This window comes from Chiloscyllium plagiosum, unplaced genomic scaffold (genome assembly GCF_037043375.1).
Source record: "Chiloscyllium plagiosum isolate Xiang-an unplaced genomic scaffold, Cpla_swu_hap1 HiC_scaffold_3, whole genome shotgun sequence".
NCBI lineage: Eukaryota > Metazoa > Chordata > Chondrichthyes > Orectolobiformes > Hemiscylliidae > Chiloscyllium > Chiloscyllium plagiosum.
Genome location: NW_028270141.1, coordinates 88,869,536 through 88,897,256, shown reverse-complemented (window position 1 = coordinate 88,897,256; position 27,721 = coordinate 88,869,536).

Below are 27,721 nucleotides of genomic sequence, written 5' to 3'. Positions count from 1 at the left end.
TGACAGCTGTGTTACTCATTGGAGCCTCATTCATGAACCTCTTTATTAGGAACCCCCTCTGATTGCAGGAGAAGTCAGCAGAGAGAGGCCAGACAGTTAGAGGAGTGCCTGACATCAGGCTTCTTACCTCCTTTAAGGAGATAAATTCAGTCCTTGCAGGAGAAGACTGGGATCATTCCTGAAGGGATGCTGAATCATTCCTGTTTTTCCAAACGCACAAGTAGCACTCTGCATGCCACTGTCATTCATGTAATTCTCAATTACTGGACGCCACTTCTAAACACAGGACACAGTGCATCTCTCTCTTTGTCTTCTAGGATCAGCAAGCTCTGTGACAAACCCTGCCCCACTGATCCCCGACCTCTGAGGATGAGAGGACAGAGGCCACATAGGAAGCATGGGCATGTCTATCCCCTGCACCCCCACCAGCCCACCTTGATAAGGTGTGAGGTTACATGATCTGGTGAGCACTGCACTGTGACAGACCCACAGCTGGCGAGGAAGAAATGACTTAGGTAGCTGACATCTGGAAGACTGCCAGAGACCAGGTACCTGCTCAGTCCCAGGCAGGAGAGGAGCCATTGGTTTCAGGAATCAGGCACTTCACACAAATCCAAAGGGAGGTGCAGCAGCAGGCAGCTGTGACAGGCGCTGGCCCTCCTTGCCCAGAGCTACATCCATTCAGTGAGTCAAATGATCAACTGTCTACCTCCATTGACAGGTTCGATGCTGCCATGGAGCTCCAGGCCCAGCATCCTCAAGGACTGCTGAAGGGTCACACACACCTACTCTCCATCACCCAGTCATTAGTCCTCAGGAATAGAGGCCACTTTCGGAATATTGTGTGCAATTCTGGTCTCCTTCCTATTGAATGGATGTTGTGAAACATAAAAAGGTTCAGAAAATATTTACAAGGATGTTGCCAGTGCTGGAGGATTTGAGCTATATGGAGAGGCTGAATAGGCTGAGGCTGTTTTCCCTGGAGCATCGTAGGCTGAAGGGTGACCTTATAGAGGTTTATAAAATCATGAGGGGCATGGATAGGATCAATAGACAAAGTCTTTACCCTGAGGTGGGTGTGTCAAGAACTAGAGGGCACAGGTTTAGGGTGAGAGGGGAACGATATAAAAGCGACTTAAGGAGCAACTTTTTCACGCAGAGGGTGGTGCATGTTTGGAATGAGCTGCCAGCGGAAGTGGTGGAGGCTGGTATAATTGCAGCATTTAAAAGGCATCTGGATGGGTATATGAATAAGAGGGTTTAGAGGGATATGGGTCAAGTGCTGACAAATGGGACTAGATTGGGTTGGGATATCTGGTCAGCATGAACAAGTTGGACCGAAGGGTCTGTTTCCATGCTGTACTTCTCTATGACTCTATGACATGGTGCCAGGAGGATATGTCAAGAAAACAGGTTGGTGTCAGGAAGAAATTAGCCAGTGGAGGAACCATGCTCAGGCCCTTGGCAGGGCATTACAGGGATGGCCTAACCCTATCTGACCCCTGGAAATCAAAGAAGGTCATCTTGCCTCTGGCTAGACAACCCTAGGTATTGTCTAAACACAAGCATTGACATGGTCTTTCTTCTAAAGCTCCAGTGACAATGGGCCCACATCAGAGTAGGCTTCCTCCAGCCCCATGAGAGTACAATTAGATGTAGTAGAAAGAAAATGTATTGAGGGCATTTTGGTGACAGGGATGAAGAAGGAAATCTTGTTTTTCTTATTTGTATGCAATGTGGTTGACTGGAACTTTAATGCATCTGATTTTGAATTTCTCTGTATATTGTCACACCATCAGGGAGCAGTTTATGGGTAAACAAGGACACTTCATGATTGTACTGAGGTCCCCTAGACAATTACAGGAGATTGTCCTTACCTTACTGAACCAGGAAACCCTGACTGATAGTCGTGATGACTAGATCCTTAAGAGTTGGATACATGCCTGCCTACTGCCTATGAATACTGTCTGCTTGTCATGCAAGCTTCTGGCATGTGGAGCAGGTGTGAGATTGGCATAACAGAGTTCTGACCAGTAAGATGTGTGTTCCTTATATTGAGGACTGCTTAGCAGCAAGATAAACTATCTGGCTGAGAGAATACGTGAATTGGCATAGCACAACATGGCAAGTCAAGGCAAGGTACAGCTTGAAAGTTGTGAGCAAGCAGATTGGTGCTCAGTGAGCAAGCATCTCTGAGTCGCAGCGTATTCCAGTGTGCCAGCTGAATACCTGTTCCTGTGTGCAAAATGTCCCTGCTGCCAAGTCTTTCAATGCAAGTTGCTGTTGCACCCTGCCATGTACTGTGTGCTTCCAGGTCGCAGTGCCAGTGAAATATCAGGATGGTTGTGATGAACTAACAGATGTTAAGTGTCAATGTCTATGGAGGAGTGAGTGTGGCTGCTGCCTATGTATCTTTCCCTGTGTTGTGGTTTGTTGCAGGCAACATGGAGGTGGTTCAGTGTAACTGGCAAAACTGGCAAACTGAATCTGCCAGTTACAGAATCGAGTTACCTTGTTGAATTTTCGTAATGTTAGTCTTGTTTGGCAAGTTTGATAAGGTAAGAGTGCAAGGACTAGCAAGGCGAGTTTTGGAGTTAACAAGTGCTAATCCCTCACCACTACCTAGTGAAGATCTCGCCACATCGCTTGTAAAAAGTCTAAAACATGGAGCAAGATGATTTTTGACGTCAAGATGGGCCTTGCTACGCTTGTTGCCTGATTCTAACACACATCTCACCATGGGCTACGTCATTCAGATTCTCTCCAAGTGATCTTCTGAGCTGTTCTTCAAATAATGTCACAAAATCTTTTATATCCACCTGATTTAGCCAATTGATGACAACGTCAACAATGCAGCATTCCCTTCATATTACACTGAAATGTTAGCCTCAGAATAAATGTGCACACCCTAGAGTTCCTGCACAACCGGTTATTGAGCTTTCCAACAGTGGAAGCAGTTTATTCTTATTTTTTTCATAACATTGATCCAAAATTTTGAACATGTTTCTTATATGTCACCTCAAACATAAGCTTGTAACATAGATAGGTGAGCACTCGTTTCTAGTTACTTAATTATATTGAAGGACAGTTCAGGGGATTTTTCTTTGTTTGAATATGAATCAAAGATTAAGGATCATTAAGTTTTCAATTATCGCAAAACATACTGTTTGACACTGAATATTCATTTGTTAGTTTTATTTGAGTAAACTGCCCATTTGTTTATAGTCTAACTCTCATTCGAATTGAGCTCATATTCAAACTATCAAGTCAGCAGTAATGATTCCCTGTTTAATCCCTAGATCACACAATCAATTATCCAGTTTGAGGGCAAATAAAGAAACATTCCAGATTGTGGGTGATGTAAAGTCTGTTTATAAGAGTGATCGATGATACCGAATTTGTGTAGAATATCTACTGAAAGGCTCAAAAACATAGAAGCTCTGGTTAATGTATAATTCAGTTCAATAAATAAGAGACTTAATTGACAGTGAAAGTAAAAGCTTTCAATACAAACTACAAAGTTTTAAAATAAAAGCTTAAAATATTAGTTGTACTCAGGAGGTAAATTACAACTGAACAGCAAAGAAAGCTCTTGACGTTCAGTTTTAAGATCAGTCTGAAGGTCATGACTGGAAACTTTAACCCTTCTTGACTTAAAATCATCAATATTTCAACATCACATTTCCAAAAATTATTGTTTTTTTCCTCATTAGCTTTTAAAAATATGATTTATTTTTTTAATCAAGAGTGTTTCCTTCAATCTTTCTGTTGAAAAAGCACAACTTTTTATCCAAAATTGTATCCACTGCAAATTAGATGAATGGATAAGGTTATGCCTTCAAATTCTCACTGTACACCTATGTCTTGATGATCTCTTTGACCTTGTTGAAGGCCAAGTGTATTACACCTCAGATCAGTCAATAATGTGCAAAGTAGTTGTTTAGTTTGAGAAGGGTGATGCAGCAAAGGTCTCCTGAGTGCAAGGGCTGAGATTCACTGGCTGACAGAGACGAATAGCACAGGTTACACAGGAGAGCAAGGACAAAGGGACAGACTAGGAGGACTTGTGTGAGGCCCATGGATACTTCTACTACAAAATCTCATTGATCTATGGAGAGATTTAATTCTTTCAAGTTCCGGATTTGAAGGGTGAAAAAGACAGGAAATCTTCTGTCAAGTCCTGCTGAAAAGGCAGACTGGGGATTACAAAGGCCTTGAATTTATGCAGAGTGAGAAAATACTTCTGAGGTTTTATGTTTTGTACCACACTTTGAAAATGCAAGTCAGAAAGCAAAGTCAAAAGCTAGGACTTGGAAGTGTTTTACATGAATGAACATTTAGAGTTTTGCAACAACACCAGCTCCAATGTATTACTGAATTGTATCAGTAAAATCATTATACCACTGACTCAAATATAGCATTCGTAGCAATGGTTTTGTTTCATCATCTTTTCGGATTGCTCTCCTCTCTTTGAAAGAGAGCATTTTGGGGATGTTCAATAAAGATTTTAAAGTTAACATCAACACAAATTTAAATGACCTTGAAGGGTCACCATGATGGAATGTGGGATCATACTGATTTTGTGTAATGAACTCTTATCATCTTGATCAAAAAAATTCAAACAATATTTTTGCACAATACCTTATTATAATTCATCTAAATGGTACCTGATCTAACCATTTAATTTTGCCATATTTTTGAAGGAATTCATAGATACCTGGAAACCGAGTACAAATAGTGATAACATTGTTATTTCTAGTTGATTACACATAGACTTATGGAAAACGCTCATGGAAATTGATATCCAATATACAGGAGTCTGTTGGCATGGACAAGTTAACCGAAGGGTATGTTTCTGTACTATATGTCTCTGTGACTCTATAGGATCACTTGATAGAGCATATCTTTACCACGTTATGAGAGGGAGAAAAAACTAAATTTATGAGGATATAATTTTTAAAAGTAACAAAATACTACAGGAACAAAAATCCTAAGGAATGATCTATGGAAACTTTTGGAATTATAAAGTGTTTTAATAGGCTGGCAATAGAAGTGCTGGTTGAGAAGCAAGAGAAAAGGAATCATCAATTTAATTTGCTAGTGAGAGAATGAGGATACATTGGGAGACATTTTATTGGACAGGACACGAACTTCAAAGGTGGGTGAAAAAAGATGGGGAGGGAGTTTCAGTGGGGCTGTAGAAACCTTGCCCGTCAAATCAACTTGAAAATTCAAGTTAACTTCAACCTTGCTTCTTAGTAGGCAGGAGGAGGGAACACAGCGTGTTAGTACTTTAGAAAAGGTACCAAAGCAGACAAGAGTTTAGCCATGTTCAGTTTCAGGGGAGTAAGGCAAGACTAGATGGCCTCTAGTTTAATACTTGATGTGTTATAGGTAAGACAGGTAAGATAAGGGTGTGGATTGAGCTGTGAAATTACAGTTTTATTGCCATACAGAAATGTGGTTGAATAAGGGTCAGGATTGTCAACTCAACATTCCTGGATATAGGGTCTTCAGACATGACAGAAAAGGGTCTGAAAGAGAAAGTTGTGCTGAGTTTTTAATTAAGGGGTTAGCTGCTGCATGAAGGAGGGATGATATCTTGGAAAGGTCTTCAAATGAGCATTTGTAGATAGAATTTAGCAATTAAAAGGGAGAAGACCTATTGCTTGAGAGTGTCTTACATACCCCCATACAGTCAGCAAGCAATAGAGGAGCGTATATAGTGTGTTAAAAAAAGGGTAATTATATTGGGGGATTTAACTTCTTGAACATTATTTGGGATAGTCATTGTGAAAGATTTAGAGGTAACATATCTTGAAATTTATTCAAAAGAGTTTTTTGTATCAACATGTATAAGGTCCAACAAGGGACATTGAAATTTTGGGCCTAATTCTGGGGAGTGAAGCAGACAAATATTCAAGGTGGCAGTGGGGGAACCACGTTAGTGGTTGTAAATGCAACACCATATGTTTTAAATTTGGTATGGAAAAGGAAAGAGATGACCTTCGAAAAAGACTTTTGGATTGGGGGAAGGCAGATTTTATTAAAATAAGGTAGGAGCTGGCCAAAGTAGACTGGGTATAAGTACTTCTGGGTAAAACTACAACAGAAAATGTACAATGTTCAAAATGGCATTGGTGGGAGCACAGGCCTACATTTTCTCTTGAGGGTGAAATGTAGGAACAATAAATCCAGTGAAACCTGGATTTCTAGAAATATTCGGGATGGAATAAGAAGGAAAATGGAACAAATCAAAGGAGACCCAATAGGAAGTGCAGGGGGAACTAAGTAAAAGCAATTAGGAGAGCAGGGAGAACATGTGAAGCCACTGGTTGGTAAGATTAGGGGAGAATCCAAAGAAATTCTATTGAGAATAATCAACGAAAGTGTAGGGCTCATTACGGACAAAGGATGCAATCTGTGCATGGAGCAGGAAGGCTTTGAGAGGGTATTAAATGAATACTGAACAGCTGCCTTCACTTTAGAGAAAGGAGAATGCAGATACAGAATTTGTGAAGAAAGACTATGATGTTCTTAAACGGGTACAGGTGGAATGAGGAGGTTTTGGAAATTTTGATGAACTTAAAAGTGGAAAAATCCCCTGGTGTAGATAAGTTGTATACCAGGCCACTGTGGGAAGTGAGGAAGGAAATTATTGGGCTATGACCCACAGGAGAGGTGTCAGAGGACTGGACGACAGCTAATGTGGCTCCACTTTTTGAGAAGGGTGGTAAAGATCAATCAGAGAATTACAGAATCTCACATTAGTGTTAGGGAAACAATTGGTGTAAGTTCTAAAGGAGCAAATTAATCTCCACTTGGAGAGGTGAGGTTTGATCATGGATTGTCAGTATAGCTTTGTCAGCTAACAAATTTTAATTCATTTCCTGAGGAGGTGAATAGCTGTGCATGCGAGGGTAATGCAATTTATATGGATTTCAGCAGAATCCTCGACAAGGTCCCACATGGGAGACTGATAAAGAAAGAAAAAACACTTGTGATCCAGGGAACTTGGCAAGATGAATACAAAATTGCCCTAGTGGTAGGAGTCAGAGGTTTCTGGTGGAAGGCTGTTTGTGTGACAGGAGCTACTGTGCAATAGCGCACCACATGGATCAGTGCTGGGTCCATTATTGTTCATGATATGCATAAACAAAAACAAAAAAAATGTGGGAAGAATGATAAGTTAGTTTCTGGATGATACATAGAATCCCTCCAGTGTGGAAACAGGCCCTTTGGCCCAACAAGTTCACACCGACTCCGAAGAGTAACCCACCCAGACCCATTCCCCTTCCCTATATTTACCCCTGACTAATGCACCTAAGCTACACATCCCTGAACAATTTAGCATGGCCAATTCACCTAACTTGCACATCTTTGGATTGTAGGAAGAAACTGAAGTGCCATGTGGCACTATCAGGAGAAAGTTGAAACAGACCCAACCTGTCCCTTGGTCTCTTTAGTTCCAGCTGTAACCACAACAATTCGCAACTACTACTCGTGGTGTTTTTTCATATCTTATTTGACAAGAAGAAAAGCCCCTCTACCAGAACACAAGCAGTAACAGCTGGAGTGTGTGCACTGATTCCCCATTACAACAATGTTATCATAAGCAGATGAGTAACATATCATGCCTTTGTTACCTTTTAACTTGACTACCTCAACACATTGCTAGAGGAAATTCACGCAGACACGGGGAGAACGTGCAAACTCCACATAGACAGTCGCCCGATGTTGGAATTGAGCCCGGGTCCCTGGTGCTGTGAGGCAGCAGTGCTAACCACTGAGCCACTGCAAGCTTAAAGGGAAAAGTCCCCAGGTCTAGATGAGTTGTATACCAAGCTGCTGTGGGAGGTGAGGGGACTGCGTTTCTGACAGTGAGGAAAAAAGTCTTAGGTTACAGGAGGACATAGGTAGATTGGTCAGATTTGCAGAACAGTGGCAGATGGACTTTAACTCTGATAAGTATAAGATGATGCACTTTGGAAGATGCAAAAGACAGGGAGTAATCAATGATTGGCAGGACTTTAGGAAGCTCAGAGGAACAGAGGTCTTCGGGTGCTTGTCTACAGATCCATGAAGGTGGCAGGACAGATTAGTTGGGTGGTAAGGAAAGCATACAAGACATTTGCCTTCATCAGTTATGGCATAGATTGTAAGAGCAGGGACATAATGTTGGACCTGCCCAAAATTTTAGGTGGGCCATGTTTGGAGTACTGTGTAAAGTCCTAGTTATGGCATGTCAGAAGAATATGATTACCCTGAAGGGGATGATTTACCAGGATGTTTCCTAAATTGGAACAATTTAACTGTGTAGAGAGACTGGATAAGTTTGGGTTGTTTTCTTCAGAGTAAAGAAGGCTCAGTGATCACCTGTATGACATGTATAAGGTTATGAGGGTCATGGACAGGGTGGATGGAAAGATGTTGTCCCCTTCTGATTGAAAGCTCGGTAACAAGTGAACTATATAGCAAGAGACTTAGAGGTTATTTGAGGAAAAATATTTTCACCCAGAGGGTGGTGGGAGTCAGAAATGCACTTCCTGGGAGGGCAGTTGAGGTGAGAAACCTCATAACCTTTAAAACATACTTGGATGAGAGCTTGAAATGTCATAACATTCAAGTCCATGAGCCAAGTGCTGTAAAATGGCCTGAGTGTAAATTTAAAGTAGTTTCTCTTAATGCAGATTCAATGGGCTGAAGGGTCTATGATTCTATGAATCTCTCCATAGCTCATCACATCCAACTTAGTACAGCATACCACAACCTTGATGCATAGCTTGGACTTTACAAACGTAAGGCATTGAGATACACCATAGTAAATCAACATATGATATGCAGAGGTATTAGAGGAGAGGAATCAGAGGAAAACAGATATCTAAAGGCAGAATGATAGAAAATATTCCATGCAGCAAATTAACAAATCATCTAGGATGACATCACCATGTGGCACTATCAGGAGAAAGTTGAAACAGACCCGACCTGTCCCTTGGTCTCTTTAGTTCCAGCTGTAACCACAACAACTCGCAACTACTACTCGTGGTGTTTTTTCGTATCTTATTTGACAAGAAGAAAAGCCCCTCTACCAGAATACAAGCAGTAACAGCTGGAGTGTGTGCACTGATTCCCCATTACAACAATGTTATCATAAGCAGATGAGTAACATATCATGCCTTTGTTACCTTTTAACTTGACTACCTCAACACATTCCTAGAGGCTTTTGGACGCAATGAAAATAAATTGGAATCTCTACCAACACAATCTATAGCTATGGGAATTGGTAAATATGCATATGAACATGTATGCACAGCAACTTGGACACCTTAGATGTCTGTTAATCAGCTGGTTGGAGGGTGGTGATGGTGCTAACAGCTTGTGGTTTGATCCCCCTCTGGCTGGGTTGGGTTCAGGATTTACCTCCTTGGCCTATCCATAGAAGAGATTCTGGATCTTTTATCATGTTGTTCATGTCATTGCTATGATTTTAGATTTTTACAGACTGGCCAAGGAGAAAGCAAAATCAAAACTGTCCTCACATCTAGACTTCAACAGAACATTATTTATAACACAATAATACTGAATACCGCAATATGTGGTAATCATAGAAATAGATCTTATTGTTATATAAGATAATGATCAACCTAGCTTCTACATATGTTCACATTCATGTACTCTCTTCATGTCTTCCAGAGAGTAGAGTTCTGATGTAGTTTTTGCTGTGTTTTAACTCCACCCACTCTATGATATTTATATTCAATGCTGCATGGTTCCATGACATCATCACTAGGTTCTTTGAGATTTTAATCCCCTTGCACAATACAGGCACTGTGAATCAGACTTGTCTTTGAGAAGAGCACTGAAGAAGAAGTCAGTGATTAAGCTTGCGTTATATCACTGTGCAAGGCTGGCAAAATAGTCACTTTTATACTGTACTTTTCTATCGTCTCACTGTTTCACAATACTATCTCAGTATCGCTGTCTCAAGTAGCTGACGCCAATTTTGATATATTCTTGTCTGACCTTTATGAGAGATGAAGAAATGCATTGCGGCACAGGTACAGTTTGATAGTGATAGCATGAGAATTTATCATGGGCTATCGTTTTACAGAAACCCAAATGGGAGAGAAGTTGACCACCGCATTGGAGCCTGTTTATGCAAAGACTAGCATTATGCTGTATTAAAAAACATTAGTATAGGACAGTAGCAAAAGTGTCTGCAATAGAAAAGTACATAAGAGTGTTAGATAAAGAGATGAAAATCCTACTAATGATAAATTGAGATTAAAACTTGACATAAGTAGCAAATAAAAAAATCCTGTACTGCACTCACAAAGAATTTTTCATTAAATTATTGACACAAACAATTTCACTGCTTATTGAAGCAAGCTTGTAATAGCCCAGTATTTTGCACAGCTTGCTTTCACAATATTTTCTCTTACAATGAAATTTATTTGGGTATGAAAATACTGAGCTGCAATAGATGTCAATTAAAGGCGCAACATCTCCACAAAATTATCTTGTGAGGAAAAATCATTTGTGAAATAAAAACATTGTTTATTATGAATGGATAAAGCTGCATTTGAACAACAGATACATAAATCCATGCAGAGCTACATGCCACTATTATCCTAATCATTTTATTTAAATTTTACTTATAAATTTCCTGACAGATACTTCTCTTTGTATTAATCTGAGAAAATTATTTAATGCCACACACAAATCAAAAGAGGAATGTTTATTGCTGTAAAAATGAAAGCAATAACCAGCCATATACAGTATAGATTATGCTGTTTATCATCGAAAATGTTGCTGTACATAATTGTGAAGCCACCGTATGCTTCAACTGTGTGTGTTAGTTGGTTAGTTAATAGTAGTCCTGATTCTGAATCAGAAGGTTCTGGGTTTAAATCCTGCTTCAGGCATTTAAACACAAAGACCCCAATGCTGAAGTGGAGCATTCGGGGAAACCTGTCTATTTTTTCGAAGAGATGATAAACTGAGGCCTTGTCTGCTCCCTTATGTGGCCGTAATAGAGCTCATGGGCATGAATTTTGCCAGATGGTGGACTTCGCACACCTAGGTACAGTTTGGAGAGGGCTTGCATATGTTTAACCAGCAGATTGCTTGGTTTAATTTATACAGCAATTGTCCTTTGATTAGTATGAGACAGGACCTCCCACCATATTTGGGCAGACGTCTGACCTCATGGAACTCCTGTTTGGCCAAGCCAAGGGTGGCAGCAGCGATCGGCAGCAGTGGCCATTGCTCATCTGTAGGTGTGGTAGGAGGTAAATTTCAGAAATGGATCTGTGATATTTCCATGCCCAGATGGAGACTCCAGAGAGGATAGGTGGGGATCATGTTGGATGGGGTTGTGGGGAAGATGAACCTAGGGAGCAAAATACTCAGGGGAGCCCTTTAATTTACACAGGGGGCATTGGAAGGGGGCACCACTGCCAGCTCATTGGCTGCCAGGTTAAACGTATTGGGATATATTGGATCAATGCTCCCAAGAAGCCCTGACTTGTACATTAATACTCAAATAAAGACTTCAACTGGGCATGGATGGGCAACACACCTGAAGACTTGCCCATTGCATGTAAAATTGGGCTGAGGAGGGGACAAGTAGCCTGGTATATTACAACTGTCATGGTGTCCTAATTTACAGACCCACCTTCCTATTTTCTGGCTGATGGGTGGTGTGTTGATTTATGTCCCATGGTCCAAATTCAACGAGCAGAGGAAACTACCTTCAGTGCCTTGGTTAGTATATCCATTAACATCATAAACAAGCAGGGTAGCTGTGCACGATCATATTCCTATTTGTGGGAGCTTGCAGTGTGCAAATTGATTTGCTGCATTTTTTTACATTATAGCAATGACTATACTTCAAATTCACTTCATTTGGAATGTCCCATTGTCATGAAGGGTATGAAGAAAATCACTTCCATTCCTTCATTGTTTTACTACTAGCCTAAAGTCCTGTAAAATGGCAGTCTCCAGACCTGGCACTTCTATAAGGTAAAGTTACACCAGATCATAGGGAAAGATAACTGGTGTGATTTAACCTGAGGGTCACCACACCTCAGGCAAGGGGAGATTCTTTCAAGGCAGCCTTAGGTGGTGTGGGAATTGAACCCACACAGTTAATATCAGTCTACATTGCAAACTAGCCACACAGTTAATTGAGCTAACCAACTTCATCCCCAGCACCTTGCCAACAAGTGGAGTTATATAAGAACACCATCACCTTCAAGTTTCCCTTCAAGGAACCCTATTCCTTCACCATTGCTGGATCAAAATCCTGGAACCCCTCCATAACAGCCTTTTGGCTGTGCCCACATCACAGGAATTGAAGCAGTTTAAGAAGGCAGCTCACCAGCACCTTCTCAAATAATGAGAAATTAATGTTGCTCCAGCCATGAATGATTAAACAATAGTTATGTAACGTTGCATGCACACATTTGGATAATATAATTCATACATTCTCAAACAAGCATCTGCCATCAGGTTATTGGCCTGAAAGGTTAACCTTGTTTCTCTCTTGACTTGTTGAAATTTGTAGTGTTTCCTGTTTTTATTTCAGACTTCTAGCATTGACAGTATTTTGCTTTTGTTTCTGTTGCTTCACTGACAACATTCTTCTATAAGTCAGATGCATAAAGCAGCAACATTAACCTCAACTGTTGAGAAGCATTTGGCTGGAGGTCTAGCAGACAGAATCCTGTGGCTCAACTGCCAGCACTATTTGTTCCTTCTTACCCAGACTCAGTAGTTTATCAAATGCTTCTCCTTTACGTTAGCTTGCTGAATTCTCTAAGTGAATGTGTTTGAATGTCCACCTCAACAAAAAATCTTACTTATGAGTTACTTCAGGTCCTGTCACAACTAACCAGTCCAAAACTGGTGTAAAGGGATAAGATTCAACATCACTGGCCATTTTGCATAGAGACAGAAATACATAAACAGTGGCTTTTAGTGGACGGAGCTTGGAAACAGTTTAGATGTTCATGGAAATTGATGCACCAATTTGTTTAAGAATTTGGGCCATTTTATCAATGTTCTCAAAAATAAATTGCCCTGGTTTTGCATTTTAACCACAATCATGCCAAAACCTACAAGAAAAGTGTGGACAAGAAACAGGAACCTAAACAGAAATACTAAACACTACAGATAAATACCAGTGATGAAAGTATTGAGCACATTTTTAATGTAATTGTCAAGAAATTTCAACAATTGCTAAACTAAAGAAACTGGAGATCCAAATCTGGTTTCAGTGTTTCACAATTCTACAATATCTGCATATTCAACTCAATGCAAATAAAGTGATCAAATCATTAGAAACAGTGCATTGTTCCTTCCAGTTGTGAAATAAAGTGTAAGGTAAGTCCTCAATTTCTTAAAGTTATATTTTACTGTCTATTATTAATAATCACATAATTTCTCAGCATGTCATTGACAACCCCAGTTTTTATCTTTCCAAGTTGCCAGAGCAGCACTTTGACTTTGATCTCTTTGGTTATGGAATGATTATTTTGACCTGCCAGCATGGATCTGTGAGCAGTTCATGCAGAACACAATAATTTTACCAGCATTCTTTCGAGGTTGTTGTAAATAGACAGCATAATGAAACTGTTCTTGTTTGTGCCCTGGACTAAGCAAACTGCTGACCTCTGTCTTTTCCTTTTCACAGTTGCATAAATTACAAGCCAGTTCTCATTTCTAAAATGAATGCTTCTTAAATTGACAGTTCCAAAGAGCTGGAACCGTGATTACATGCAAAGAATGCATCCACACTGGAATACACTTTGTGAATAAACATATGATTATCAACCAGACAGCTGTTCAATCTCCAGTGACCACTTAATGAGAGCATGGTGCAAAAAATAACATTCTGAATGCAAGTTTCAACTGAAGCTATAAGAGTTTTTTTATGAGCAGGAAATGATCTATCTGAAGCAGAATCTGTGTCGTGGGAATCTTCTTTTTATGGAACTTTTTTCACTAAAACTTTTCTGCCTTCAAGTTCAAAAGCAGATTCCCAAGCCGAGTGGTATTTATTGGTTACACAGCATTGCCATATTATACAAAGCAGCCACAGAAAAGGTTGCCTCCATTTTGGAAATTTTTAAAGGTGGTGGTAGGTCCTGAAGTGGGCAGAACATAAAAAAAACCAAAGCTGTGCACAGCTGGCAGCCTCCCTGGGCATGGTGACGGCTGATACTGCAGGCATAAACTTTCCCCAAACACTGACTACACACAAATCATGGCTGAAAGCAACAGGAACCTTTGCCTGTGCTTTTTAGTAATTCACCATTAACAGGTACACAAGATTGGCCATCTTTTTTTCCTTTCCCGCCGTACCAAACAGTACCCTTCCACTGACACCCTCCTTCAACTGACTGAACTGGTCCACATCCTGAACTCAAATTCACCTGGACAGTCTCAGATTCCTCCCTCCCCTTCCTCGACCTTTCCTTTTCTATCTCAGGCGACCGAATCAATATGGACATCTACTACAAACCGACCGACTCCCACAGCTACCTGGACTACACCTCCTCCCACCTTGCCCCCTGTAAAAATGCCATCCCATTCTCCCAATTCCTTCGTCTCCGCTGCCTCTGCTCCCAGGAGGACCAGTTCCAAAAACATACAACCCAGATGGCCTCCTTCTTCAAGGACCGCAATTTCCTCCCCGACGTGGTCGACGTTGCCCTCCACCGCATCTCTTCCACTTACCGCTCCTCCGCCCTTGAGCCCCGCCCCTCCAACCACCACCAGGACAGAACCCCACTGGTCCTCACCTACCACTCCACCAGTCTCCATGTACAGCGTATCATCCGCCGTCATTTCCGCCAACTCCAAACGGACCCCACCACCAAGGATATATTTCCCTCCCCTCCCCATCAGCATTCCGTAAAGACCACTCCCTCCGTGACTCCCTCGTCAGATCAACACCCCCCACCAACCCAACCTCCACTCCCGGCACCTTCCCCTGCAACCGCAGGAGGTGCAAGACTTGCGCCCACACCTCCCCCCTCACCTCCCTCCAAGGCCCCAAAGGAAACTTCCATATCCGCCACAAATTCACCTGCACCTCCACACACATCAGCTATTGCATCCTCTGCACCCGATTTGGCCTCCTCTATATTGGGGAGACAGGCCGCCTACTTGCGGAGTGTTTCAGAGAACACCTCTGAGACACCCGGACCAACCAACCCAACCACCCTGTGGCTCAACACTTCAACTCCCCCTCCCACTCCTCCATCGCCAGACCACAACAACACAACGGTTGGAGGAAGAGCGCCTCATCTTCCGCCTAGGAACCCTCCAACCACAAGGGATGAACTCGGATTTCACCAGTTTCCTCATTTCCCCTCACCCCACCTTGTCTCAGTCAAATCCATCGAACTCAGCACCGCCTTCCTAACCTGCAATCTTCTTCCTGACCTCTCCGCCCCCACCCCAGTCTGACCTATCACCCTCACCTTGACCTCTTTCCACCTATCGCATTTCCGACGCCCCTCCCCCCAGTCCCTCCTCCCTACCTTTTATCTTAGCCTGCTGGACACACTTTCCTCATTCCTGAAGAAGGGCTTATGCCCGAAATGTCGATTCTCCTGTTCCCTGGATGCTGCCTGACCTGCTGCGCTTTTCCAGCGACACATTTTCAGCTCTGATCTCCAGCATCTGCAGACCTCACTTTCTCCTCATCTTTTCACTCTGATTTTCCCTCTCATTTACTGGAGAGAAAGAACTTAGGCATTTTTTTGGTATAGTTAGATTGAATTGCCTTGATTTATGATTTTTTACTCCTCCAACTTCATTATTCGTCTCTTCACTTCAGTCAAGTGATAATTAAATTTCAAATGATTATCATTCCAAGTCAGAATGGTGTATGTCTTGGATAAGAATTTGTGAATGATAGTGTTCCCATGCATCTGTTATCTTTGTTTTTTGGGGTGTTAGAGGGCACAGGTTTGGCACAGAAACAGACATTGCTGGGAAAAAAACTCAGCAGGCACATGTGGAGAGAAATCAGAGATAACATTTCAGATACAGTCACCGCCTTTCCAAAACGGTTCTGAAGAAGGGTCACCAGACTTGAAACGTGAACTCCCCAGATGTTGCTAGACCTGCTGAGTTTTTCCAGCAGTTTCTGTTTTTGTTTCTAGTTTCCAGCATCTGCAGCTCTTTCATTATTTTATCCATAGCGTTGTTAGGTTCCTTCGAAAGAATCTTGGTGAATTTGCAGTGCATCTTGTTGATGGTACTCTTCACTGCCATTGTGCATTGGTAGTGGCAAAAGTAAATAATTAAGTTGATGAAAGGAATACAGATTAATCAGTTGTCAAGCTTTGCTCGTGTTGTTGGAGTCAGTTTTGTCCAGGCAAGTGAAAATAACTATATTAACTCTTGGAATGTGCCTTGTAATGATGGACAGGCACTGGGGAGAAAGAGGATGAGTTGTTTATCTCAATATTGAGTGTCTCACCTGCTCTTGTAGCTACGATATTGATATGACAATTCTAGTTCAGATTTTGTTCAATATTAATGTCCCAGGATGTTGACAGTGGTGAATTCAATAATAATAGTAATATTGAATGTCAAGAAGAGCTGGTTGGATTCTCTCATATTGGAGACAATAGTAGCCTGATTCTTGTATATGCCATGAATATTAATTGCCCCTTTTCAGCTCAAGCCTAGATATTGTCCAAGTGTTGCTGCATATGGACATGGGTTGCTGCAGTACCTGAGGAGCTAAAGAACAAAGAATCAGAAGCAGAGCTCAGGTTATTCATCTCCTCAAGGTTATTCATCTCTTCACTGCTATCAGGTCCAATCATGGCTGATCTGTTTATGGTCTGAACCCAATGGTTCTGGATTAGTGGTGCTGGAAGAGCACAGCAGTTCAGGCAGCATCCAAGGAGCTTCTGCCTGAACTGCTGTGCTTTTCCAGCACCATTAATTCAGAATCTGGTTTCCAGCATCTGCAGTCATTGTTTGAACCCAATGGTTATAATTCCAACTTCTACAACATTACCTCATGAGAAAAGTTTTATCCCTGAATATTATGCGATAATTAATATACACAGACCCTTGTGTGGAGGAAATGCTATTGAAATAACAAAACATACTTGTGATGAGGACACTATGCTGAGAAATGCAAGCAGCAATGCCTACAACCATTTTTCCTTTTGCTACATTTGAATCCAACCAGTGTTGAAGTTTCCCCTTGATTCCTATTGACTTAAACTTTATCAGTGCTCTTTGATATCATTCTCAATTAAACTGCCTTGACTTCAAGGATTGCCACTTTCACTTCCACTCATGAGTTCAGCTTCTCCTTCTCTAAAGCTAAAGTCAGTAGCTGATTCACCTTGGAGAAATTCAATTAGCGGCTTATTGCTATGTAAGTGCCACTTGATAGTACAAGCAACAACAACTTCCATAATTTTGCAAATGGCTGCAAGGATACTTGGTGGGCTTCCAGTTCACCTGATTATATTTATCCTACTTTTGGTAGATATGACTTATGGGCAATTATTAACTAGGTGCCAGTGTTCTAGCTATACTTGAATAGATTGGATAGGGACAAAACAAGGTTTAGAGCTAATGGATTTAGTACTATTTCCAGAATTTTCTCAGGGTCCATAGCCTTTGCAGCATCTAATACATTTGGTTGTTGCTTGATATTGTAAGGTCTGGCTGAAAATGAGTATCCATGATGTTGGAGACCTCAGGAGAAGACTGAGTTGGATTGTTCACGTGGCATATCTTGAGGAGAGATGAATTGTCCACATGGCACATCTGGAGCCTTCTCTTCCTTCTCCTCCTGCTGTTAACTGTTGAGTTGTCCACCATTCATAACTGGAAATGGCAGGAATACAGAGCTTTCAGCCAATCTATCGGTTAGGGAATTGCTTAGTTTTGTTTATTATACAATAGTTTGCCTTTAAGAGAGTTCATTATTAAAATTTCATCTTTTCTGTATATAAGGTTGTTACTCTGCTGGTAGTTTGGCTGTTGTGCTTTTGCAAGCTGAAATTCATAATGTTTGTTTGCTGCAATATCTGCTTTGTAACTTATAATGTGTTCCACAGTTTTAAATAAATGAACCCATGAGTTAATCAATCCGTGATGAGTGATTTATTATTATCATTTACATGGCAGCAGATAGTTTAGCCCTGCTCATCAAATGCTGCTTCCAATGTTGGACATGCAAATATTCTGTTTTGGATTTAACATTGATAGATTAGCATCTCTTTTGGAGGTTTGGTGCTGCTCTTGGCATGACTTCCTGCACTTTTCATTGAACCAGGATTGATCCCTGGTTGATATTAATGGTAGAATGATGGATATGCTAGACCACGATGTTTCGCATTGTGGTACAAAGCAACTCACGGATTTCCAGATTTGATTTGTTAGATCTATCCTGAAGCCCTCCCTTTTACCAATGCAGTTATGATACACAGAAAAGGGTATGGGAAGATGGGACTTCATCTTCACAGGGAATTTGCAATAGTTATGCATATCTATAGTGTCACAGACAGGTACATTTGCAGAAGGTCAGTTTGTGATGACAACATGTAATAGTTATATTGCCCTTGTCGTTTCCCTTAACACATACTGTAGTCTCAGTCTGACAGACTTGGTTTTCAGAACTGTCAGATTTGTTAATATTTGAGTTACTGAGCACTCGCTGATAGACATTAAAGATCCTCATCCAGAGTATTGCTGTGCCCCAATGTTTAGTGGGGATCATCCATTTGACGGAGCTGTACAATCTTCAACCTAAAACTGCAAAGCAGTACAAAGCAGGCATTCTAATGAACCCATCCAAACATTTTATTGAAACAGGAGAAAGTGAGGACTGCAGATGCTGGAGATCAGAGCTGAAAATGTGTTGCTGGAAAAGCGCAGGATTCCTGAAGAAGGGCTTATGCCCGAAACGTCGATTCTCCTGTTCCTTGGATGCTGCCTGACCTGCTGCGCTCTTCCAGGAACCCTTCAGGAATCCTGATTCGGATTTATAATGATTTGTTAAAGTCAGCTCAAGAGGATATCTTCATATTGAGAATTTCTCATTCCTTAAAGTTTGATAAAGGTATATATTGAGGGACCATGTGACACAGAGAATTCTTTGAAAGAGCTGTATCCAATTAGTTCCACTCCCTTTTTGCGTCCCAATAGTACTTCCACATTTTCCTGTTCAATTCACTTTTAAAATTTGCTATTGAATCTACTTTCAACACCTTTCTAACGTAAAATAGTATTGTGATTATAATACTGGGCAGGCAATCCAAAGATCTAGATTAATCATTCAGTGATAGCAGTGGCAGAATTTAAATGCTAATAAGTAAACAAAGCTGGAATAAAAGATACACTCAGTAATGATGGACATGAATACACAAGATTGGTATCAGAACCCATCTGCTTCATTAATGCCCTTTAATAAAGGAAATCTGCTTTCCTCTCTCCATCTTGTCTTTCAGCTGCCCGATATAATGTGGAGGAGCCAATGTTCACAGCAAACCACCCAGCCTTCAGGACAACATCGCCCACAACACCGTACAACCCTGTCATGGCAATCACTATAGACGTGTCAGAGTGTCGACACAGATACCACCATTACTGTGAGGACACCACCTACCATGTATGCGGCAGGTACTCATGTGACTTGACCAACGTGGTATATCTCATGCGCTGCAGGCAAGTATGCCCCAATGCATGGTACATTGGCAAGACCAAGCAGACGCTACGACAATGGTTGAATGGACACCGCCTAGCAATCACCAGACAAGGGTGTTCCTCACAGTCGGGAAAGACTTCAGCCGTACAGGTCATTCGGCCTTGGACCTTCGGGTGACCATCCTTCAAGGGGGACTTCGGGACAGACAACAACGAAGAGTGGTCGAACAGAGGCTGATAGCCAAGTTCAGTACCCATGGGGATGGCCTCAACTGGGACCTTGGGTTCATGTCACACTACAAATGATCTCACTACACTACACACTCTCCCACACACACACACTTACATACTCACACACTCACGCAGACCCCCTCTCACACACACACTCTCTCTCATACATACACAAATACATCACCCACACTCACACCCTCTCACAGGCTTATACTCCCTCAAACTCACACACACACTTTACCAAACTTGCACACACGAAAACACACACTGTCTCACATGCACTTACACCCACACACACACTCTCACGTGCACACACTCACACTCTCTCTCTTAAGTTATCTCAAGAATGTGACTTAAAAGAAGTTCTGGGATAAATGAATGGAAACCTGCAATCCATTCGAAAAGATGAAAGACTTAACAACAATCTAGATTTGTTCAATATATCATTTCAGTTGCTTGACACTGGAATCTTATGCTATAAATTCTGTGTCTTATGGTCTTGCTCCACAACCACCTGATGAAGGAGCAGCTAGTGCTTCCAAATAAACCGGTTGGACTATAACATGATATTGTGTGATTTTTAACTGTCTCCAGATATGCAATATTGTGACTGACTCTTAAAGGGCCTCTGAATTAACCTGCTAAAAATTTAAAAGACTAAAACAGGATGAACTAGTCTGCATCTAGGAGTCATAGAGTCATACAATGTGAAAACAGACCCTTTAGTTTAACCATGCTGAACATAATACCAAATTAAAACAGTCCCTCCTGCCTGGTCCTGGCCCATACCCCTCCAGACTTTTCCTATTCATGTATTTACCTAAATATCTTCTAAATTTTGTAATTGTACCTCATCCACCACTTTCCCAGTAAGTTCATTCCACATGCAAACTACCCTCTTTGTAAAAGATTTGGTCCTCATGTCTTTTTTAAATCTCTCTCCTCTCACCTTAAAAGTGTGCCCCTCAATCTTGAAATCCCCCATCCTAGGGAAAAGACAACTAGCATTAACCCTGCCTATACCCCTCATTATTTTATAAACATCTATCAGGTTGCTTCTCAACATCCTACGCAGCAGTGGAAAAATGTCCGAGGCTTTCTTTAAAACTCAAAGCTTCCAAAACTGGCAACATCCTGGTAAGTCTCTTCTGAATCCTGTCCAGCTTAAAACCTAGGATCTGAACATGAGAAAGGTGTGCGCATCCTGGTCAACCCTGTAAAACCACCAGGGAACTGTGCCAAAATTAGGATAACTGTCTCACAGAATAGACAAGCAATAGCCTTACATACAACCTTGCACACAACTTCAAAGACTGGACCATTATCATTCCTGGAACAGCCTCAGGACACCACTGGCAGGACAAACCCATCAGAGGGAGGGGCATAGAATCAAGAAGGAGTGGCTCTGGTGATCCTCAAGATTGACCCCCAGAACACAATGACCAAAAAAGGGCAACATCCTTCAAATGATGAAACAGTATTCCGTTAAGTTAAACAGCTCTCAGAAGAAGTACAAATAGAAGTAAGAACACAGAATGTACACCAGGTTGAGAGTTCAATGCCTGTTGTGAGAGTGGCTCAGTAGCACCATTGCTGAAAATGTGTTGCTGGAAAAGCGCAGCAGGTCAGGCAGCATCCAGGGAACAGGAGAATCGACGTTTCGGGCATAAGCCCTTCTTCAGGAATGAGGAAAGTTTGTCCAGCAGACTAAGATAAAATTTTATCTTAGCCTGTTGGACAAACTTTCCTCATTCCTGAAGAAGGGCTTATGCCTGAAACGTCGATTCTCCTGTTCCCTGGATGCTGCCTGACCTGCTGCGCTTTTCTAGCAACACATTTTCAGCTCTGATCTCCAGCATCTGCAGACCTCACTTTCTCCTCAGTAGCACCATTACTGACTGAGCTGGTCAAGTTCTAAAAGACAAGACCTGCTGCAGGGCCTAGCAGAAATAACATCAGAGAGAAACCTATTTGAACTCTTCATCAATCCATTTTTCACAAATGAAGCTGTCCTTGACAGTATTGGTGGCAGCTTTTATTTTGTTTTCCATTCATGGGAGGCGCACTTTGCTAACTAGACCAGCACTTATTGGCCATTCCTAATCACTCTGGAGAGGTTGATAGTGAGCTACCTTCCTAAAATGTTGCAGTCTATTTAGTGTAGGTTAAACACAGTGCCATGAGGGAGAGAGTTTTAGGGTTTTGACTCAATGCCATTTAAGGAACGATGATTAATTTCAAAATCAGAATGGTGATTGGTTGGAGGCTGGCTTGGTCAGTAGTGGTACTGCCAATCCACTCTTTATGATGGACCCTTGTCACCCCCAGAAAGAGTTGGACCGAAGAGTCTGTTTCCATGCTGTACATCTCTATGACTCCCTGACTTAGTTAAACATATAAGATCCTGAAGGGGCTTAACCAGCTGGGTGTTTCCCTTTGTGGGAGAATCTAGAACCAGGGCTTCTAGGTTAAAAACAAGGGTCATATATGTCTTTAAAATTAAAAACAGAGTTGAGGAAACTTTTTTTCATGGTGTTATGAGACTTTGGAATTTCCTTCCTCAAAATGCAGTGAATACAAATCTTTAAATATTTTTAAAACAGAAGTAGATGAATTATTATTGATTAGCAAAGAGATGAAATATTATTGAGGCCATGAAGGAATATAAAGTCAAGGTTAAAATCAAATCAACCATAATCTTACTGAAGTTTGGAACAGGCCCGAAAAGCCAAATGCCTATTCTTGATCCTTGCTTATATGTTCACGTATTCTTATGTTTCATCAGCTGGGGTATTTTTTTTCACAATCTACAAATTTATGGGCTGGCATAGCCTACACTCCAGCATTTCCACAAAGGCTGGAAAACATGCCAGTTTCAAAGAGAAGAATAAAACAGCCTTCCAGGAGCTGTCTTAGTTGTGACTACAATTGAGAAGCTAATCTGGTGAGGCTAGAACATCTTGAAAACCCACAACCGCAGTTGCTGAGAGGTACATGGCAAAAATGCTAGCTTTGTAACATGCATACCCAATGAATGGATAACAAATTCACAGCTCGGTGCAAAATAATTTTTTTTTTGCCCTCTGGTTCTTTTCTCAATTATGTTAAACCAGAGTTCTCCAGTTACCAACACTCCTGCCCATGGAAACAGTTTCTCCCCTATCTGTCTATCAAAACCATTGGGTCACACATTACTGCATAAATTTCAATAAACTAGACAAAGTGACTATTGATCCACAATTATGTGACCTGAAATAATACGTAGCATAATGTAAATTATTTAACTACATCCATATGCAATTAAAACAAACTTTGCCATATTTAATTTTTCACTTGAGGAGGTGGAATGTCTGCCCCATAAGGATATAAATGAGGATAAATGGATTTGCCTGAAGTAAATTACTCTGCACATCTATTGAAAAAGAGAACATTATATCAAACATTGCAGCAAAACATCTCAAAACTATTTACTAGAAATTCCTTATAATGTTACCACATCAAATTTAATAATTTCCTCACTGGTAGGTAACAAGATTCTAATGAAAATTATACAGTTCTTCACCAAATTACAAGAATACTATTTTAATCGATCATCCTACAACTAAGATGAAATCTTTAGGAATATGCTGATTAGTGTATCTGTCCAAAGCAGTGGATCACTGAGCATACAAATGATAAAGTTCCCAGGTTTGTATCTCAGTCTATATCTAGTGATTTGATTTCTGTCAGAACAATGGTCGAGGCCTTATAGTTAATTATAGGCTTCCAATTTAAGAAGGGAAAAGCTCCCCAGTGTTCCCAGCCTGATTACTGGATTGCCATTCCACTTTAAAGTGCAAGTTGGTGAGCATCATCAGATGCTTCCACAGTTGAACCATCTAATCTGACTCATGAGAATAGCAAATTAGCTGGATGCCCAACATCCAATGCACTTCACTGGGGAAAACACTCAAGACTGTCAATTATTACTTTCAATAGATGGAAGAACAATATTTGTTGGTAGGCAAGAAAGGTAGTGCTAAAAAAGAGCTATAAACATTAGGTTTGAAACACAAACAGTGACAGTAAAAATGCACATAGGCCCAAAAGAACCCTGGCTCAATTAATAAAATGCAGAGTTCATCTGAAACCTGTACATACGATGACCTTGGTTGTATCTATTGAATGGTATTAACACAATACTTACAGCCAAATACATGAGGATATACAGCAAAGACTTAGCGAAATTTCCCTTGGACATTGTTACCAAATGATTTTTTATGCTATTTTAAAACTTTAGAATCTACTCATATTAAACAGATTTTATCTCTGTTGAAATAGCGCAGATATGAATTTATACAATGAGCACAGTATAATCAGTGTACTAATTCTGGCCGTATTAATTTCTAATCTATTATTTATAATGTGAACTGCGACCATGTTTATTAAAAGTGCAACAAAGGTACTGTGATGGTTCAAAGCTCTGACGTACTATCATGCTCTGCCAGGTACTGGGAGAAAACAACTTTGCGCTTATGATTCTTTCATTGCACCATTATACTGCTCGATAGATGCACTCATTGCAGTCTGGTATAATTTCCCCCAGGAAGAAATAAATAATTGAGTAGAGAACTATCCTAAAAATCATAATTAAAGTAGGAAAGTGTAATATTGAAATGGTTTTGAAATGAAAACACTAACAAAGTTAATTACTTTTTAAAGAGTTTAGTCATCAAGCAGTTAAATAGAAGTTAGGCTCTTCTTGATGATTAACTGCGATGGGACACCTTTCATGGGGCAATTAGCTTGATGATGGGGTTATTTAATGATGTCATAATGACAATATGATTCAAATAGACATGCAATTCAGTGTTTAGTAATAAAATACTCCAGTCAAACTCATTATTGTGGAATTACAACTTCGAAAATAACAATAACAGGAGAGTGGAAAAAGATTAGGTTCATGAGATTGTATTATAAATGGGGAAAACAATTGAAAGGAGCGGTCATGGCTGTTGTCACCAGCACTGTATTCAGTTTTTTATTCTTGCAGTTAACCGTGTTCTTTGTGTAAATGGCCCTTGTTTTGCTTCTATTTCTTCTTCTCCCTGTCTTCATTCCGAGCTCTCTCCCGCACACATTGTCTTAATGCTTGAGTTTTCCTGTACACTTACCACAGTCATTGACTTCATTTCAGTGAAGCTTTCCAATAAATTAGATCCAGTTGAAAAATGAGCATGTCACATCTCCACCTTGAAAACAACATAGTTATTTCAGATTTGTGTATCTTTGGATATGATTGTGGTGAAAAGACTGCAGAGATTTTTTGCTAACAAAGCATAAATTTGCATGATGGGAAACATGTTTCTGATTACTGCTCATCGTATGAAGCCGTGTACATCTTCTTGACAATTTCTGCTTTGCCTTAGATAGCAGGGACACTTCCACTTGGATCTCGAATGAAAGCAGAAAATTTAGTTTGACACAAGATTTTCATTTACGTAGGAAATTGGAAACATTCAGTTTTATATCATTAAGAACAGCAGCTAGCTTTTTACTGTCCATGTAAAAGTGCATTTTAGTATGTTTAGTTTTCACTTGGCTGTTTGGTAAATATTTTTGTTTGAAAGCTTAGATCTGATAAGCTAGTCTAAAGGAGGCTGAGGATAATTCCTTTATATGCACGAAATAAGGCACAGTAAACTGACACAAGAAATTAGCATAATAGTAGTGGAAATAACAATGGAAAACAGCACTGTAAGAATCAAGACTGTCAATTATTACTTTCAATAGGTGGAAGAACAATAACTCCTTAAAATGACATTAAAAATACTGGGATTTCAGAGCAATTCACTGAGAATCAGTATACACAATTATAATTTTATGAAAATCATTCTGAAAAGCTTGTAATTTTTCCCTTTTTAGCTGGATAGATCAACTAGTCTGAAGTTTCTGCTTCAATCTGGTTTTTCCTTTGGTGCAATTCCCCTTAGAGTGTTGTAACTCACTCAAAAAATGCAAATTATGCTCAATGTGACTCAAGGTTCTTAATCTTTTGCATGAGTTTAAAGTACATTGTGCTGGAAGTAGGCTGTGCCAGAAAACTGACCAGCATGAATTAATCTCCAGTCAGGTTTTCGCTAATTGAGTCTGTTTGCAGATGTTTGAGTCCTCAAAGGACAGGTCTAAAAAAAACACCACGGCAAAAGGACACGACTGACTACAGAACCACAAAATAATAAGCAAATAGTTGTGTATATTTATAAACAGTATTTTCAGCACTCTAAAATCAGGTTAGTCACAAATCTTTCATTATTTTTGCTAAATGTCAGTTGTGTTGAGTTATTTTAGGGTTTGGCGAGAGGCCAAGTGAGATTTTGTGCCTCTTTAACTGCCTACATTGGCCGTACGGTGTCCCTCAAGTCTGACCCTAGCCCCATCTTACATTCCCAGTATAACTTGCCACACACCATATATCCTCCAAAAGACAGGAATCCCTGGCACCCAAACTATTTTTAAAGGCTGCTGCGTACCCAGGTGAGCACTAGCATTTTTAAGCTGCCCTACTCAGTTCAAGATGGACACCTTCACTTTCTGACATGGACCTGAAGCATATGCTGCAAAAGAAAGGAATTCTCTTCCTGGAGGACCAGCAGAGGATGCTGTGCCAACAGACCTTGGAAGCCTGGTCCGAGGTCACCATTTGGGTTAGTGCCATCTCCACAGTCTGGAGAGATGGCCAGCAGTGCTGTAAGAAGATCAATGACCTTCTCTGCTCTACTAGTGCCACAATCGTCTCTCTGCAATCTCTTACTCACTCTCTCTCTCTGCTATTACACCCACCTTCACTAAGGTTCATGCTCTGCTACTCACATTATTGCCTGCAATATCTTCCCTCATTCACTCACTCTCACTCACTCCACCCCCAACCCTTGCCCAACTGCTCACACCCTGAACCCCACTTGGCCTCTGCACTATCTGCTCTCTCCCCTGGAATGCCTCACAACCTTTTGCCCATCTGCATCTGCAGTAATAGCTGTGCCACCCAGTTTCACCTCATTCAACTCCTTCATTTCTCTTATCATCAATAGCCCAAAATAGGCAGAGTGATCCCAATTGGGGTGGAAGGGTGTCCAATATTCATCTTTTAATTCCTTTCAAGGAGAATATACTGGCCCTCACAGGAGAAGACAGGGACCGCTCCTATTGGGGATGCTATGATCTCTATGTCCCACCATCTAGATAAGTACCATTCTTCATTGAATTGCAACTACCACGGTAACCCACAGTCTCAATCATTGCAATCCACTCCTAACCACTGGCTGCATTGCCTTCACTTCCTTTGGCTTGTCTTCGGTGGTGAATACCCAGTTTCATCAGAACCCATGTCTTCGACATCTGAGGATGAGACGCCATCAAGGAAGCACTGGCAAGGCTGCCTCAGGCACCGTGCACCAGCTCAGACAGTAATGGCATGCAATGCCTTCAGGGATTTCAACGAAGAATTGTCCCCCAAGATTTTGAGATATGGCCAACTGTTTGCTGGACATGCAGTGCGTTTGTCATGTAAGCTGCTGACATGTGCACATGTGAGATTGACACAGTACATTGCTATACAGAAGATATTTGCCCCCTTGACTGAGGACTGTTCAGCAGCAAGGCAAGCTGCCTAGTTTTATATGTGCGCTAATTGTTGTTGGGAAGAGAGTTCCAGGTTTTTGACTACCAGCAGGAAAGGCACAACAATATACCTGTATTTCCAAGTCAGGATGATGAGTGGCCTGGAGGGGAACTTGCAGGTGATAGTGTTCCTATT